This window comes from Brachyhypopomus gauderio, unplaced genomic scaffold (assembly GCF_052324685.1).
Source record: "Brachyhypopomus gauderio isolate BG-103 unplaced genomic scaffold, BGAUD_0.2 sc52, whole genome shotgun sequence".
NCBI classification, from domain to species: Eukaryota; Metazoa; Chordata; class Actinopteri; order Gymnotiformes; family Hypopomidae; genus Brachyhypopomus; species Brachyhypopomus gauderio.
Window position 1 is genome coordinate 923,141 of NW_027506877.1, and position 7,828 is coordinate 930,968.

The window sequence follows — 7,828 nt, forward strand, 5'->3', positions numbered from 1 at the left end:
GAGTGAGAGAGAGAGAGAAAGATGGAGTGGGAGAGAGAGAGAGAGAGAGAGAGAGAGAATGAGAGAGGGGGAGAGGGAGAAAGATGGAGTGGGAGAGAGAGAGAATGAGAGAGGGGGAGAGGGAGAGAGAGAGCAGGAGTGAGAGAGAGAGAGGGAGTGAGAGAGAGAGGGAATGAGAGAGAGAGGGAGAGAGAGAGAGAGAGAGAGAGAGAAAGATGGAGTGGGAGAGAGAGAGAGAATGAGAGAGGGGGAGAGGGAGAGAGAGAGAGGGAATGAGAGAGGGGGGGGGAGAGAGAGGGGAGTGAGAGAGATTGCATTAACGTGACAGAGCTGATGGTACCTCATAGGAAATGACAGAGAGGGGGTGTGTTACAGATCACCTACAGACTCCTAACATCTGGAACTGCTTCAGACAATTAAAACTTTGTGTGAACATCCTGACACAGCATCTAACCCACACACAGCCTTTATTTCAAAGCAGGACAGAAATTCAAATTCTTCATGATCTTCATTAATAAAGAGCTTACAGTAGTCACAATAGCATGTGTGTCTTGGATTCGGACAGGCAAGACGGAAAGCCCACAGGAACCCAGTGATCTAGGTGCATTCAGGGCTGTGTGAATTACACCTTCAGACACCCTGCAGGCTTCAATTTGCTACTAGTGCCTCAGAGTGGGTGTCAGTCAGAGCTTGTTAACTGGAAACCAGTCGTTATTAATCACCAGGGAGTGAGGATTGATACCACAAACTGTCCTCCAGGGAGTGTTTAACAACCTTATAACTCAGTGAAGATGCACCTCACAGTTTCCATTACTCTCACACACACACACACACACACACACACACACACACACACACACACACACACACACACACACACACACACACACACACACACACACAGACCCACTCCTCCCATACACACACGTTAGTAATAGAAGATGGAGAATGTAGTAAACGTCTCGGTGGCGTGAGCGCAGTGTTGATGGAGCGGTCTGTGTCATGGCCAGCTCTGCTGAGTTATGCCTTCAGGCCAATCAGAGGGAGCCACGTTAGGCTGGTGTGCTACAACCGTCTCTTCCTGACGACTCACGGCCGTCCGGCTCAACCATCGTTCTGGCTGTTCCCCACACAGGTGTCCAGTTGCATGGTGATGCAGTTCCATCACCAGTCTACCAGGTGACATGACAACACATGCACTGAAACATATTGCCCCTGAGTAGTGTCAGTTTGAGTGTGTACATGTATGTGTGTGTGTGTGTGTGTGTGTGTGTGTGTGTGTGTGTGTGTGTGTGTGTGTGTGTGTGTGTGTGTGTGTGTGTGTGTGTGTATGTTCGACTCATGTGAAGAATGATGAATAAATTACCCTTTGCCAGGGTGGCAGATAAGTGAATGAAGGCAGCACAGGAGACACCTCACCATACCTGTGTCACCATACCTGTGTAACTATGCCTGTATCACTATACCTGTGTAACTATGCCTGTATCACTATACCTGTATCACCATACCTGTGTAACTATGCCTGTATCACTATACCTGTGTCACCATACCTGTGTAACTATGCCTGTGCCACCATACCTGTGTAACTATGCCTGTATCACTATACCTGTCACCATACCTGTGTACCTATGCCTGTATCACTATACCTGTATCACCATACCTGTGTAACTATGCCTGTATCACTATACCTGTGTTACCATACCTGTGTAACTATGCCTGTATCACTATACCTGTGTCACCATACCTGTGTAACTATGCCTGTGTCACCATACCTGTGTAACTATGCCTGTATCACTATACCTGTGTAACTATGCCTGTGTCACCATACCTGTGTAACTATGCCTGTATCACTATACCTGTGTCACCATACCTGTGTAACTATGCCTGTGTCACCATACCTGTGTAACTATGCCTGTATCACTATACCTGTCACCATACCTGTGTAACTATGCCTGTATCACTATACCTGTCACCATACCTGTGTAACTATGCCTGTGTCACCATACCTGTGTAACTATGCCTGTATCACTATACCTGTGTCACCATACCTGTGTAACTATGCCTGTGTCACCATACCTGTGTAACTATGCCTGTATCACTATACCTGTCACCATACCTGTGTAACTATGCCTGTATCACTATACCTGTGTCACCATACCTGTGTAACTATGCCTGTATCACTATAACTGTGTCACCATACCTGTGTAACTATGCCTGTGTCACCATACCTGTGTAACTATGCCTGTATCACTATACCTGTGTCACCATACCTGTGTAACTATGCCTGTGTCACCATACCTGTGTAACTATGCCTGTATCACTATACCTGTCACCATACCTGTGTAACTATGCCTGTATCACTATACCTGTGTCACCATACCTGTGTAACTATGCCTGTATCACTATACCTGTGTCAGCATGCATGTGTCACCATACCTGTGTCATCATACCTGTGTCACAGTGACTGTAACCTGTGTGACCATGACTGTGCCACTGTACCTGTGTGACCATGCCTGTGTTACTATACCTGTGTAACCCTAAGTGTGCCACTGTACCTGTGTGACCATGCCTGTGTTACTATACCTGTGTGACCATGCCTGTGTTACTATACCTATGTAACCCTATATGTGCCACTGTACCTGTGTGACCATGCCTGTGTTACTATACCTGTGTGACCGTAAGTGTGTCACTGTACCTGTGTGATCATGCCTGTGTTACTATACCTGTGTGACTATAACTGTGCCACTGTACCTGTGTGACAATGCTTGTGTTACTATACCTGTGTGACTATAACTGTGCCACTGTACCTGTGTGATCATGCCTGTGTTACTATACCTGTGTGACTATAACTGTGCCACTGTACCTGTGTGACCATGCCTGTGTTACTATACCTGTGTGACTATAACTGTGCCACTGTACCTGTGTGACCATACCTGTGTTACTATACCTGTGTTACTATACCTGTGTGACCGTAAGTGTGTCCCCGTACCTGTTTCTACTTTGCTTGTGCCAGTCATGCCTATGCCCTCCATGCTTTGACCCACAGTCCCTGTTCCCAGTATATCACCACTCATGTGCCCAGTATGTCTACCAGTGTATCAGACTCCCTGACCCAGGAGGAGTTGTGTGTAAATGGGCTTTGTAGATTGTGCCCTTGAGTGGTAAAACAGTTCCTAAGTGCCTAAAGCCACTGCCTTGATTACTGCACGAACTCACCCAGAACTCAGGGTGTCCACTACCACAGTGATAGAGGCGTGGGACCATTATTCCAGCATTACTGTCAGAAACAGCAGCAGTTACAGGTCAGTGACCACCACACAACCCAATTCAGCTTCAGCCTACGTGAGACGAGACGAGACGAGACGAGACGAGATGAGAAGAGATGGGAGAACAGGAGAGTTGTTTTTTTTTTTTTTAGAGTTTTATAGTAGCCTACAGACATTCTACATGGATCAGAGAGCACCCTCCAGATCCTGTCTCCTTTGTTTGCAGTATGTGTGTGTGTGTGTGTGTGTGTGTGTGTGTGTGTGTGTGTGTGTGTGTGTGTGTGTGTGTGTGTGTGTGTGTGTGTGTGTGTGTGCATGTGAACTCCAGCTGTTGTAATTACAGGCTTTGAGTGTTGGGCTAATGCGAACCCATCTGTTGCATTGTCAGAAGAATGAGAAGGATTGAGAGTTGGCGGACTCAGCTCAGATAAACAGGACTCAGCTCAGTTCAGACGTACTAGACACACATACAAGAGGGGAGGACAAAGGGGGATGAAATGATCAGAGGGGGGCTTTCCCATGGGCTAAAGAGAGATGCTGGGATGAGAAGAACATTTTAGCATGGTTTTATGATTGTGTATGGAGGATGGTTAATATGCTACGAGAGTACTGCTCGGAACAAAGCACAGGAGATACAAGAGGAAGAAACACAGATCCACTCAAACAGAAACTCAGACAGACAGGAAAAGGACAGATCACAGAGGGACCTTTAATTTAAATAGCTACAGAGATAGAGAGCGAGAGGGACAGAGAGAGAGAAAGAGAGAGAGAGACCCAGACATACAGCATGTTGGAAAAAGATACCCGGAGGCATTGTATGGGCTATTATCTTTAAACCACAAACTCAAGGGCTTTGAATATTCTCTGTCTACACAGCAAGTGTGAAGTGAGTGTGGAATTGTGTGTGTATGTGTGTGTTATGTCCATGGACTGTGTGGATAACACACTCTGCTAATCAGTAACAAAAGCGGCACAGATAATTGCTGGTGAATGAAGGCTCGTCTCTGTGTGTCCTGTCTGCTTCATCGCTGCGGTCTCCCTGTGGGACGGCGGCTCTTCTGCGTCCTTGTGGACAACCGACAACACACGGCGCATCTTAGAGTGGTGTCTGAGTCCCACATGCGGGGGACACACCTCCCTGCTGTGCTTCAACTGAATCCACCCCCCTGGACTCGACTGTAGTGCACAGGCCAGAGAAAAAGAGAGCACAGAAACCCAGAGGGACTGAGTGAAGACCTTTGAATCTTTGAACCTTCAACTTTGATCTTCTCATACCATCCATCCTCCACGATACAGCCATGAGCTGCTGAGCACAGGAAGCACAGGACCCCTTGTTTACTTGCAGCCTAGTGGGCCACTGAGGAGGGAAGTGAGCTAGGGAGGATGGACAGGCCAGCTTAGCATGGACACTTGGAACATGGTGGTAAGTACCACAGAGGGAAACACGGAGGGGTGTTCTGGATCCACCCATAAAGCAGTCCAAGAGGGAGGAGGAAGCAGACCTACTTACGGAGAGCTGGAGAAATAGAGGGATAAAACACAAGAGCAAAGGAAAAGAGAGACAGAAAGAGAAAGAGAGACAGAAAGAGACAGAGGGAGAAGGGAAGAGGGAGAGCAGGATGCTTAAGGACAAACCCCCACCACCACAGAGTTGAGCTTCCTGGTGCAGGGCTGAACGACCAATCAGGAGCCCCAACAGTCTCAGCTAGCCAATCCGTGTCTCAGCAGTCTTCTCCTAACATTCTTAGAACTCTTACTGCATTTTTTCCCTTTCGTTCCTGCTTTCAGGACATTTTAGTTCAGGGAATGATCACAATGACCAATTTAATATACAAAATATATTAAATATATTAAGTAATTTAATTAAAAATAACATACAAAGATCAATGCAAACTGGATTGTTAACTGTAACAATTAAGAAACTTTTATGCATAGAAAATTTGAACACGTTTTCGGAGATATTACATTTTAGGGGACATGTTTTAAGGACATTATGTTCCAAACATTTTCTCCTAACTTTGTGAGACCATTACATAATGTTAAGCAATACTCTGGCAATGTTCCCTGCTAGCTGCAGTAACGACAGCGCTGCTGTCAGATCGCTCTGGGGCAGGCTGAGAATTGCCAACCATGATCCAAAGACAGAGAGAGTAAAAGGTGCAGAGTAGGGCTCTCAGAATGCTGGGTGATCTCACCGCACAGTGGAGATGGAGAGGATGGAGATGGAGAAGAGGCTCCGCAGACATCTGACATACTGCCAGATGTCAGCCTCTGTTTCCCTGCCTCTCTCTCCCTCTCTCTCTCTCTCTCTCTCTCCCTCTGTCTGTCTGTCTCTTTCTGTTTCTCTCTGTATCGTTCTCTCCCCATCACCTTCCACCAGTGCAGATAGCTGTTTCAGTCCAAGCACGCTCAGGACACGCCCGGGACATACTAGGGACACGCTCGGGACATTTCCTCAAAGCCATGTATTAGCAGTCCAGAGTGCACACAGACTCCTTTGAGCGAGGCCAGTGGTGGGGAGAACATTTTCAAGCCCGGTTTTAAGCGCTGCAAAACGCAGTCCAGTCTTGCCTGAGGCTAGGACACAGCTGGAGCCAAGAACTGCGTGATGCCAACCCGCCGAGCGCTGAAGATGGCACACGGTCTGGCCGTGATGGCCGATTTGCAAATCCCTTTAAACTAAGCGAGGTGGCATTTTCATCTGGGGTGGTCCGAGCAGACGTATCCTGCCAGCATCATCTCAAAAAAATATTCAATGAGTAATCTATAAACGCAGCGTTGAAGAACTGCAGGAGAACCAGATACCGTCAACGCTCCCGTGTTCGGGGGGGGCTTGGGTCCTGCGTGGGAGAAACCACGAAGGAGATGTGACCACACCAGAGGCTTCCAGTATGTCTGGAGTTCAGAGGTTCGTCTTCTCTTGGTAGAAATCCCAAACACCTGAGTCATCTTCAGCATTGCAGGTGAACAGCATTAAAAAGAGCCTGACGTTCTGAATGTGTGCCGCAATTCAGTCGAAAACGCTGGTCAAATTAAATTAAAAGCTGACACTGGACAGATCATGGAGCTGACCAGTGGGACCAGTGCACCGACTCAGCAATCAGTGTCTGAATACTCCACTTCTTGGACATGGCCTGTATGTGACTGTAGTGCTATTCCAAAATAATAACTTTCCTACATGGATATTTTGTGGCATACTATTACTCTGCCGTTATAACATCACTGCGTGTGTGTGTGTGTGTGTGTGTGTGTGTGTGTGTGTGTTGTGTGTGTGTGTGTGTGTGTACATGTGGAGGAGCATTCATTATGAGGGAGATGAGGGGAAAACTACATAAAATCTCATGTCCATGAGCCTAATAGCCCCATAATCCATCTCTAATCTGTGTCATAAAACCTCTAAAACCTCCACGTAAACTGATTCTGGATCTGTGTCTAAGGAGTAGAAGCAGGTGCATTTGCTCCACTGATCCCTCTGGGAAAAGACGTGAAAAACCCTCCATCCCCATTTAGAACTGAACCCACACAATCAGAGCCCAATAGATTAAGCAGCCTCACTACCCAGGACCCTCACCCACAGTGTTTAGGAGGTCTTAGTTAATCTGCACTAACTGCTTCTCTATGCTTCTATTCACCCATACAGATTAAGGTCCACTTATGCCTGGCTACATCACAGCACAAACACCTCAGGGGGTGTGGCCAAGCATATCAGGGGGTGTGGCCATGCCACGTGTCAAAATGAGCTCCTTTATCAGGCTCACATCCCAACTCTCACATCCTAAACACTGTGACTGGTTGAGAAAGCCTGCAGGGGCATTACAAACCCTGTAATGCACTACATACCCTGTAAGGCATTACATACCCTGTAAGGCATTACAAACCCTGTAATGCACTACATACCCTGTAAGGCATTACATACCCTGTAAGGCATTACAAACCCTGTAATGCATTACATACCCTGTAAGGCATTACATACCCTGTAAGGCATTACAAGCCCTGTAAGGCATTACATCCCCTGTAAGGCATTACATACCCTGTAAGGCATTACATATCCTGTAAGGCATTACAAGCCCTGTAAGGCATTACATACCCTGTAAGGCATTACAAGCCCTGTAAGACTGAATTGCTCCCTGAGAGTCAAACATTTACAATCCCACACAGCATTCAGACATGTATAATCAAACACTGAGCTAATGCAACTTCTGTCAACTTTGGGCAGTTCAGCAGTAGGCCAAGAACAAACTCTGTCATCTTTAGTGGGCATTACAAGCCCTGTAAGGCATTACAAGCCCTGTAAGGCATTACAAGTCTTGTAAGGCATTACAAGCCCTGTTCCCAGTCAGGCGTGATTTATGCGTTTTTTTGAGGAGATGAGTAGAGGAAGGTAATTTCCTTCCTGTGGTTGGACACGTCTGTGATCCCTACGCCTACGGGTGTTTGAATAACGCACTAAAGATGAGTTTGTTCTTGGCCTACTGCTGCACTGACCAAAGTTGACAGAAGTTGCATTAGCTCAGTATTTGATTATGCATGTCTGAATGCAGTGTGTTATTGTAAATGTTTGC